Source organism: Mustela nivalis, assembly GCF_964662115.1.
Source record: "Mustela nivalis genome assembly, chromosome: X".
In the NCBI taxonomy this organism is placed as follows: domain Eukaryota; kingdom Metazoa; phylum Chordata; class Mammalia; order Carnivora; family Mustelidae; genus Mustela; species Mustela nivalis.
Window position 1 is genome coordinate 73,248,718 of NC_139040.1, and position 10,801 is coordinate 73,259,518.

The 10,801-nt window shown below is 40.9% G+C and overlaps 1 long non-coding RNA gene across 1 annotated transcript; it reads right to left on the bottom strand.

Moving 5' to 3' along the window:
* Positions 1-4,557: 4,557 nt before the first annotated feature.
* LOC309855550 lies at positions 4,558-7,778 on the bottom strand. The gene is made up of 3 exons (XR_014306852.1): positions 7,583-7,778; positions 6,458-6,550; positions 4,558-4,784 (listed from the first exon to the last, which is right to left on the bottom strand). It is a non-coding gene; the product is annotated as an uncharacterized lncRNA (long non-coding RNA).
* Positions 7,779-10,801: the final 3,023 nt, after the last annotated feature.

Consider the following 10,801-nt stretch of genomic DNA (forward strand, 5'->3'; position numbering starts at 1 on the left):
CCTTGATTGTATTGGTCTTCTCTCAAATACCTACCAAGTGATTAAGGTGAGACTAGTTGAGATGTTTGGGGACTTGGAATTATAAATAGCACCTTTTCTTTTTTGGTCTTTCTCTTTCTCACCAGACCACCTTTACCTTACTTCAGAGGTGGGTCCTCCATCTGGGACACAATGAATTTTTGGCAGGTTAGTACCCAACTGCCTTCCATTCCTTTCTCTGTCACCCTGCCATCTCCACCTGGATGACTCTCTTAAGTTAGTTGGACAATTGAAAATGAAGGATCCCTTTTTCTGTTTCAGGGGACTGTAGATGCAGAGATAAAGGACTCCCTTTCTTTCCAAAGTATGAATACGCCACCCTCAAAAATTTCTACCTCCTGGAATCCTAAATTCTTTGCAGTAGTTGTATTCATCATAGGTCATCTCTATCCCCTGGCCTCTTCTTACAATGTAGAGTGAGGGTCAAAGCAAGGAAGTCTTCTTCATCAAGCATAAATGGGAAATAGGAATTTAGGGGTGTGTGTGTCCATTTGCATATGTGCACACATGCATACAGCTTTATTTCAGTTTCCGCTCTGAAGACCTGTTCTAGGCTGGCTCAACACTGCTTCCTTTCCCTCAGGTAATTCATGTTAAATCAACTTCTTTGCTCTTCATGGAAGCTGTTTTTGCCACTTTTGATTCCAGTGCAGTCCCAAGGTCAGCTCAGGTTTTACCAAGTGCTTCTCTCCTTTGGGATGACTACAGAAGTTAAAATAGTACAAAGAAATGAACAAGAAGGAATCTACTGCTTCATCACCATCAACCCACCAAGTCCACGGTCAAAGCTTCAGTGTTTCCCCCCATATGTCAGATTAATATAGCTGCTGAAAGGAGCAACTTACTCTTCCCCATCATGCTTACAAGCCTTTAAATCAGGGATCCACCCAATGGAAACCTCAGCTTCCTTCACAAAACAGCTGTGTCCATTGAAGGGCATCTTGGTTCTTTCCACAGTTGGGCGACCGTGGCCATTGCTGCTATAAACTTTGGGGTACAGATGGCCCTTCTTTTCACTACATCTGTATCTTTGGGGTAAATACCCAGGAGTGCAATGGCAGGGTCATAGGAAAGTTCTATTTTTAATTTCTTGAGGAATCTCCAAGATGCCCTTCAACGGACGAATGGATAAGGAAGATGTGGTCCATATACACTATGGAGTATTATGTCTCCATCAGAAAGGACGAATACCCAACTTTTGTAGCAACATGGACGGGAGTGGAAGAGATTATGCTGAGTGAAATAAGTCAAGCAGAGATAGTCAATTATGATATGGTTTCACTTATTTGTGGAGCATAACAAAAAGCATGGAGAACATGGGGAGTTAGAGAGAAGGGGGTAGGGGTAAATTGGAAGGGGGGGTGAATCAGAGACTATGGACTCTGAAAAACAATCTGAGGGGTTTGAAGTGGCAGGGGGTTTGGAGGTCGGGATACCAGGTGGTGGGTATTATAGAGGGCACGGATTGCATGGAGCACTGGGTGTGGTGAAAAAATAATGATATTGTTATGCTGCAAATAAATAAATGAAAAAAATAAAAAAAAAAACAGCTGTGTCCAGTCCCCACAGTCTCAGGAGAAAAACAACAACAACACATTATTCCTGTTACCCTTAGAGAAGGGGATGACTAGGATTAAGAAGAGAATCTTAATCATATGTCCATTAATAAAAGGAACCCCAGGGGCACCTGGGTGGTTCAGTGGGTTAAAGCCTCTGCCTTCAGCTCAGGTCATGATCCCAGGGTCCTGGGATCGAGCCCCACATCAGGCTCTCTGCTTGGCAGGGAGCCTGCTTCCCCCTCTCTCTCTGCCTGCCTCTCTGTCTACTTGTGACCTCTGTGAAATAAATAAAATCTTTAAAAAAAAATAAAAGGAACCCCAAACCCAGGGACACTCCCCTGTTATCCGCACAGAAGCTATGGACTCCCAGGGATATTTCAGAGTCTCTTGTCTTAAAAAGCTTAGGGATCATTGATTTTAATTCTCCTTTATTATAAATGAGGAAATAAAACCTACAGAGGAACAGTAACAGTCTAAATTCATATATCATGACAGAACAGAGACCAGAAAGCAGTTCTATGAACTCCTAGGAGCATAGTCATTGCAGCAGAAAACTTCTGGGTATCATCTTTGCCCCAAAACTAATACTTTCTTTCCATAAAAGACAAGCCAGTAAGAGAGTCTTGGGTATAAGGCTAGCCCAAAGCTGCAGGATAGGCTAAAAAAAACATGGGATGATAATATATAATTGTTTTAGGTGGATGACTAGTCAGGGGAAGTTTAAAGGAGATTCCCAAGAGAAGAAGAAGATATGAGGTCCCTCTAGGGCAGTTTTCCAAGTTTTGGCCAAGAGATGGCCTACAAAAAAAAATTCCACAATTGGATAAGCATGAGAAATGTTTCATTCTATAGCTCTCTATTAGAAATTTCCAATGCAACATTAGACTATTAAAGGCTCTGAAAATCCTGTAATAAAGCACCTGTATAATTTTGAATTACCAAATAATTCTAAAACATATTAGCCCTCTGAAGGCTACATATGAGCCTACTTCTTTTTTTCCTTTCTCCTCCAACCCTGACTATATTTCTTAGGAGGAAAAACCCTCACATACCCTACAGCATTATGATGACAACTGTTTAGTTTAGTTGTTTTTTTTTTTTTTTTTTCACAAAAATCATAGATGGCACTTTGACTCAAAACCAAGGATAATGGTTTAATAGAGTCAATCATTTAGTAAACATTTACTGTTTTCCATAACCAAAGTACTGAGCTACATGCTGGGGTAAGGATGGAAAGGGGAGACAGCAATCAAGGAAACACTGTGTTGTCCTCACAACTTAGTGGGGAATTAAAAAAATATCACCTGGAAAAGTTTACTAATAGTTCAAGAGGTGCTATTAGGCAATAGGAGAAGAAAGGGGTACATATAAGGACCAAGACAAGGAGTGTTTGAATAAAGAAGAAAAGATGTGTAGGTTAACATTCAAAAGTCCTTGGAGAGCTTGGACTTTGGCTGGGCCAGAAGTATGATAAATAATTGAATAGGCAGAAAAAAATGGAGAAAGTATTGCCAGAAGGAAAAAAGACATGGGGAAGAGGAAAAAGACTGATGCGGTCAAAATGTGTTTTTTTTTTTAATTTATTTTTTTATTTTCAGCATAACAGTATTCATTATTTTTGCACCACACCCAGTGCTCCATGCAATCCGTGCCCTCTATAATACCCACCACCTGGTACCCTGACCTCCCACCCCCCCGCCCGTTCAAAACCCTCAGATTGTTTTTCAGAGTCCATAGTCTCTCATGGTTCACCTCCCCTTCCAATTTCCCCCAACTCCCTTCTCCTCTCTAACTCCCCATGTCCTCCATGCTATTTGTTATGCTCCACAAATAAGTGAAACCATATGATAATTGACCCTCTCTGCTTGACTTATTTCACTCAGCATAATCTCTTCCAGTTTTTTTTTTAATTATGTTATGTTAGTCACCACACAGCTCATCATTAGTTTTTGATGTAGTGTTCCATAGTTCATTGTTTGCATGTAACACCTACTATATGCAATACATGCCCTCTTTAATATCCATCACTGGACTAACCCATCTCCCCACCCCCACCCCTCTGAAACCCTCAGTCCATAGTCTCTCATGGTTCATCTCCTCCTTTGATTTTCACCCTTCATTTTCCCCTTCCTTCTCCTAATGTCCCCCATGCTATTTCTTATGTTCCACATATAAGTGAAACCATATGATCAAACTGTGGAAGGAGTCCAGATGCCCTTCAACACATGAATAGATAAAGAGGATGTGGTTCATATTTACAATGGAATATACAATGCAATATTACTCAGCCATCAGAAAGAATGAATACCCACCATTTGCATTGATGTGGATGGAACTGGAGGGGATTATGCTAAACAAAATGTGTGAGAGAATTAATTATCATATGGTTTCACTTATTTGCAGAGCATAACAAATAGCATGGAGGACTTGGGGAGTTAGAGAGGAGAAGGGAGTTGGGGGAAATTGGAAGGGGAGGTGAACCATGAGAGACTATGGACTCTGAAAAACAATCTGAGGGGTTTGAAGTGGCGGGGAGGGTGGGAGGTTGGGGTACCAAGTGGTGGGTATTAAAGAGGGCAAAGATTGCATGGAGCACTGGGTGTGGTGAAAAAATAATGAATACTGTTATGCTGAAAATAAATAAAAAAAAATTAAAAAAAAATGCTGAGAATTAGGAAAGTAGGTTTCTAAGCCCTGTCATGAAGCTTGTGTGAAAATTCTGGTATCCTTACTGGAAGATTCTGTAGAGTAATGTGAAGAAAGGAAATATGAATCAAAGAGCACTTCCATCCCTAGGCCCTATGTACTTTTCCAAGACCATTATCCCTCCCTCAGGTTCTGACAATATAGAAACAGTATAGGCTGGAGCTTCAAGAATCACCTCACTTTCCCCCTGGCAACCTCAGATACAATGCTTCAGTCCCTTCAAAGTCACTGAAAATAACTTGTGAGAGCTTAGTTTTTGTTTGGCAAGTGATCTTGTATCCAGCAGCAGTTTATTTGTTATATCCCAACTACCCTGGCCTGGAGCTGTTAGGCATGTGCCGCACTTGGGGTATTTGACAAACTGACACTCTGCCACATGGAGTGTCCAACTCAGCTTGTCAAATACACGGAGCATGACACTGCAGGAGGCCAGACCAGGGGCTTCAGTGGGGAGGCAAAATCTTCCTGGGAGATGTGACCCTGGAGGGAAAGAAAGAAAAAGGAGTCACACCCTGAGCCCCAGAGAAACTGCAGAGGATAAGGACTAGCTGAAACATCATAATATGGAAGTGAGCAAAATAGACATAAGGATTCCAATCAGAAGATGGATCCTATGGGAAGGCTAAGTTGAGATCACAGATGAGGCCCGAGGGCTCAAGCTGGTGTCCTCAGGCCTATGTACTATAGCTATGGCATTTCTTGGTGTTTCAAGCTTCACTGGGGCTCCTATGTGCAGTAGGGAGGGAATTTGGTCATTGTTTTGACTTTCTGACCTCAGGAAGGAATTAGATCCCAGAGTCAGTGTCCATACCCCCTTCTCAACCCTCCCACAGTCTTGTAGTTGTGAACATAGACTTTGAGGTTAAACATGTGCTTGAATTTTGACTCTGTCATTAAGCAGCTAGGAAACCTCAGATAAATTATTTCATCTCTCTGAGCTTGTTTCCTACATGCACAAAATGGGTATGAGTACTTACCTAATAAGTTATTGTGAAAATGGCATGAAATAATGTATATAAAACCTTTAATTCAGTATTTGATATATAACAAATGTTCTAAATGGTGGTTGTGCTACCAGAAGGAAAGCAAGGGCCATTGATAATTGATTTAACAGGGTCAGGACAGATGAAACAGGAATGCTTTATGGTCTCAGGTTTGCTTAACATGGCCCCACTTGCCCCATCAGGACTCAAGAATGGCAGCTATAAAATGACCATCATCTAATCTTACCCACTCATACAAATAAGGAAATTAAGGTTCATACTGAGGAAGAGAGTTGCTAAAGATTATACAAGTGGTTCACAGTTTAGGCTGTGCCCTATATCACTCCATTGTGCCTCTCAGATTTCCTCATTGGTTCTGTTACCTCCCTGTTATGTATATCTCTCTGGGAAAAGGGAGACACATGCACAAGGATGGCAAAGACAAGGAGCAAACATGGCAATGAGGCACACAGATCTTTCCACCCACAGCCATTAGGGAAATGAGGAAGCTGCCAGCAACATGGTCAGGTCTGGAACTTCTAGGGAAGTTCCCTTGGTAACAGACAGATCCTGTTGATAAAAAATTCCAGGTTGTCTGTGTCAAATGTCTCACCCTCCCTACTGTGGCAATTGATCTGTGAGATAGTAGCTGGCCTATATTAAATACTGGGATGAAAAGTGGCAAACATTACAAGATTGTCAGGAATAGAAAACTGCCCCATGAGGTCAGAATGACCTCTCCCAGTTAAGACAAGGCAGAGGGACTTGTCTTTCAGGAACAACAACAACAATAGTGGCAGCAGCAACAGCAACATTGCTGTTTTAAAAACAAAACAAACAAAAAACTCAACTCTTTTGGTTTAATGTATATTGGTGAGAGGGTGAAATGCTTCTCAAATTTGAGATCTAGGAGTGATTTAAAATATAAGACTACAAAGAGTTTTTCCCATCCCCTCACTTCTGTTCCTAGTCAATCCACCTCAAGCCACCCAGAAGTGTGTGTCTTTCAGCCAAAGCAATAATCTTGGTCCACCATATATGGTATAGTGTGAAGAGTAATACAAACTTGGATTCTAATGCCTTGGGTACCAACCAGCCAATCATGACATAGGGCAAATCTTTCTTTGAGCTTCAGATGTCTTCTCTGGAAATGGGGAAAAGAAGACTTACCTGGCAGAATTGTTAGGAAAGGGTTTGTTGAGCTTTCCAGAGCTTCCCATATAGTTGGTCTCAGGCACTTTGGCTCAGACCCTGTGGGTGTGCCTAGCCAAGAAATATGATTAATGGAGTTTGAGTTCAGGATGGCAAGACAGAGAACTGGACTGGTGCCTTTTTCTCTCATTACCCTCATTGGTTACCACCTCCTATGAGAAGACTTGGATAAACTGGAGGTGTCAGTATCCTTCTGAAAGCCCTTTCTGACTTCATAAAAGAGAGAGAGAGAGAGAGAGAGAGAGAGAGAGATGAAGTGGCTAAAGATTTCTTCTTAGTACACTCAGAGAGTATTAAGAGGCTTAGAGACCATGTTACTCTAGTATTAATGGAAGGAGTCAGTGGCTGAACTGAAACTAGGTAGGTTTTATTTCCACTCTTGATGTTCTAGTCCCTGACTCTCCACAATAGTATACATAAGAAAATCAGGTTCAGTTGAGAAAGGCTGGTCAGACCCATAGGAAGAAGATACAAATACTGCATAATAATATTAAGGAACTCTGAAAGCTCTTCCCTTGATCTAAAATACTACATAAAACAACATCCTTTGTCCCTTGACCTACCCTGGCAAGGTTAACACAACAAACAACAGGACTTGCACTGTACCTCATCCAGTTGGGCCTCCTCATATATAATGGAGGCAGTATGGATTTTTTTAGGCATGGTTCATCACCACATTCAGCCCCACCCAGAAATATTTACTCAGCATCACTCATGTCCTTTCTCAACAGAGAGTTGACAACCATCAAAATAAGGGTTATAAAAACTAAAAGCATATCTAGGTAAATGGCAAAATCAGGGCTACTACTCAAATTTCCTGACCCCTGAGTCCAGAAAATATTCCACTTCCATGAGGCTATCTCTTTAAAAGCATGTTTAAAGAAGAAATGTCATCCTCCCTTCTCACTATTAGAATTTTTAGGATAGAAGACCACTGGGAACCTTCCTCTCACCCACTCTTGACCCAGAATCTCTGAAGAGAGTATAAGGAAAGTGTGATAGGCAGGTCCAAGCCATATTTGGTAGCCACGGACACTACCTCAAACTGGGAATTCAAGCAGAGAGAACAAACAGATATTATACCTGTTACTGGAGTGGTGCCTTGTTCTCAGAGGAGGCAAAGGTTCCCTGGTGATGAGACAAACTTCAGAGGCCAGATGTAATTGAGCTTTTTGCCTGGAGTAGGAAGGCCATGTGTTTTGAAGGGCCTTTGGTGTCTTCAAGAGGAAACAGAAATGAGGAAGATAAGGCTGAGGTTAGCCAACGGAAATCTGGGTGCAAAATGACAAAACAGTGCTGTTGTGAAAGGGTTCACTACTGCAGCAACAGTTCCCACTGCCACAAACCACCCTCAGCCCCCACCCCCACCCACTCAAAGCTGACCTCTAACAAATACTTGTTCTCCAAGCTACAATAAGGGAGCTCCAAGCTGCATTAATGCTTTTCCCAATGTTAATGAGAGAATACTGGGATGTCACAGCTGAGACATTATCAAATGAAAATCCATATTGTCAAAATAGAGAAACAGACCATCTGAGAGATGAAAGAAAATTCCTGATATCAAAAAGCAAATTAATGGCATAGTTGGAATTTAAACCCACTTCTATCAACTCCAAAACAAGGGTTTTTTCACTGTTAGAACGCCTCCTTATCCCGATATACCCTTTTTTACTTTCCTGTGGCATGGCTTCTCACCTACACATGGATTCTCAGCTACACAATTTGCAGGACCTAGTGTAAAATGTAATGAGGGCCTGCTATTAAAAACAAGTAAGAAGAATTTCAGGATGGTAACAGCAAAACATTAATCCTTGTTTGTGTGGGGTCTTCTAAGCATGGCACCTGGGAAAATTTTACAGGTCACATGCCTATGAAGCTAGCCCTTGCTGGCACATCTCTGACTATAAATAATATTTTGCCATCCAGCTACTTTGAAGGAAATTCACATCTATTAATAATAAGATTATGTTGCTTTACATGTGTTATCTCATTTAATCATCAACTCTCTGTTATGATATCATCATCCCTATGAGAGGATGAAGAAACTGAGGGACATAGAAGAGAAATGGCTTGCCTACAAAAACAAAATTAAGAAATGGAGAAGACAGAATTCCTATTCAGATCTTTTTTATTCCAAATGTTAAGCATTTTCTACTCTCTCACAATGGCTACAAGGAGAGAATAAAGTAGCTGACCTTGAGAAGGAAAATATGGTAAAAGACCCTTAGGTTCAACTGTGTCTTTCAGGCTTCATGAAAAGTGTGAGAAGAAAGTGAGTGACTTCCAAGCACCTTGTGTTTGCAATCCTTGGGCAGTCCCCATTCACAGTCTAGAAGACGTTGGATTCCCATTATGCAGTACTCTACATCATGAATCCTGACAACATGGCAGAAGGGAGAGACAATTTTTTCAATGATTTTAGGGTATAACTGTGATTGCTTTCAATGATTGCAGTGCTCAAGTCCCAGTCCTTAATCTACATAACAGAAGTAGGACCCTGAGCAGTGCTCAAGCCCTGGTGAATAATCTATCCAAGCTATATACAGTCTTTTAAATTAAGGTTCAAGAGAAAAGCCTATATGCTGGAGTCAGGAAGGAGCCTTGTGCCCCAGTCCCAGATCTGTTAGCTCTGTTTCCTCCCTTAGCTTTGGTTTTTCACTATTCAGTAGAAGCTTGACTAGATGTTCTTAGTGACCTCTCCAACTCAAATATTCCCTGGTTTCCTTTTTTTTTTTTAGACCAAAAAGCTGCATTTACTTGAGTTAATTATTCAGATAAAATAAAAGAACCAAAGAAAGTCATCACTAGATAGTTTTGGAGAAAAGCTGTTTGCTCTTTGCAGAACTTCCAGAAAAGTCAATGGCCAAATCAGATGCTTGATAAGATCCAGATAACATCTCAACTCCAGGACCTTATCTAAAGAGCCTTTAAAAAAAATTGTCATTTGTCTACCAAGTAGTAGCAATTGAACTTGAGTCAACTGAAGAGATACAAAAATAAGTCATTTATAAGTGATTTGGTGCTCTGGGAACAGAGCGCCAAATAAAACAAATATTGTTTTATTGTCTCCAGCTCTGACTTGAGGTTAAAAGCAGTGGTTTTCAAACCTGAATGTGCTGAAGAGTCTCCAGGATGCCTGCAGACTTCCTTGGGAGATTTCCTTTTAGTAGATCTGCACTGCTGTTATAGAATTTTGACTTTTAAAAAATATCTGAGATGATTCTGATGCTTATGGTTTAAAGTTCTTTTTTTTTTTTAAAGATGTATTTATTTGAGAGAGAGAGAGAAAGAGAGAGGGAGGGAGAAAGCACATGGCAGGGATGTGGGGCCAGAGGGAGAGAAGTTCAAGCTGACTTCCAATTAATTGTATAGCCTGATACAGGGTTCCATCCCAGGATCCTGAGATCATGACCTGAGTTGAATTCAGGAGCCTGCCGCTCAGCCTCTTTTTTTTTTTTTCTTAAGATTTTATTTATTTGACAGACAGAAATCACAAGTAGGAAAAGAGGGAGGAACAGAGAGAGGGGGAGGCAGGCTCCCCGCCGAGCAGAGAGCCCAATGCAGGGCTTCATCCCAGGACCCTGGGATCACGACCTGAGCCAAAGGCAGAGGCTTTAACCCACTGAGCCACCCAGGCACCCTCTGCCTCTCAACCTCTTGAGCCACCCAGGCAACCCTAAAGATCTTACTTTGGGAAACACTGACATATTTTCAGTTATTTGATACATTTGCCATTCTTCATTCCCTCTATTTAAGCCCTAAACAGCTTAAGACAAACATAACCTGGGTGTAGGATGTGGGGTCAGAACACATTGTATTTCATTCTAATCTGTCCTATTTCATTCAATTCCATTAATTTTAGCAAATATTCATTAGGCCAGAGTAGGGAGAGACTAAGTACTTGAACAAAAGAAAATGCATTTTGCTATTAAGGAACTTGCAAATCTTGCAATATCTGTATAATAAGGTAAAATAAAGGGAATTTATTTTGTTCTTTAATGTGTTGCAGGCATTAAGCATAAAGTCTGTCACTTCATGCATACTCAATAAATATTTGCTGAATGTTTAATGAGTGAATAACAAAGCAAGTGAAATTAGGTGATGTAAATTTATAAGCAACATTCTGGTGGTATATGGAGCAGGGTAGGAAGTTAGTAGTGGGGTTGTTAATATTTCTAAAATAGTTCCATTTCTATAATTTGCTTTCCTCCAAACACTACCCCTCAAGCCTCTCATGTTACTCATGTGATATGATCATCTTACCAGCACATAGAATCTTTAGTGAGAGTTTTCTGGTCTAGG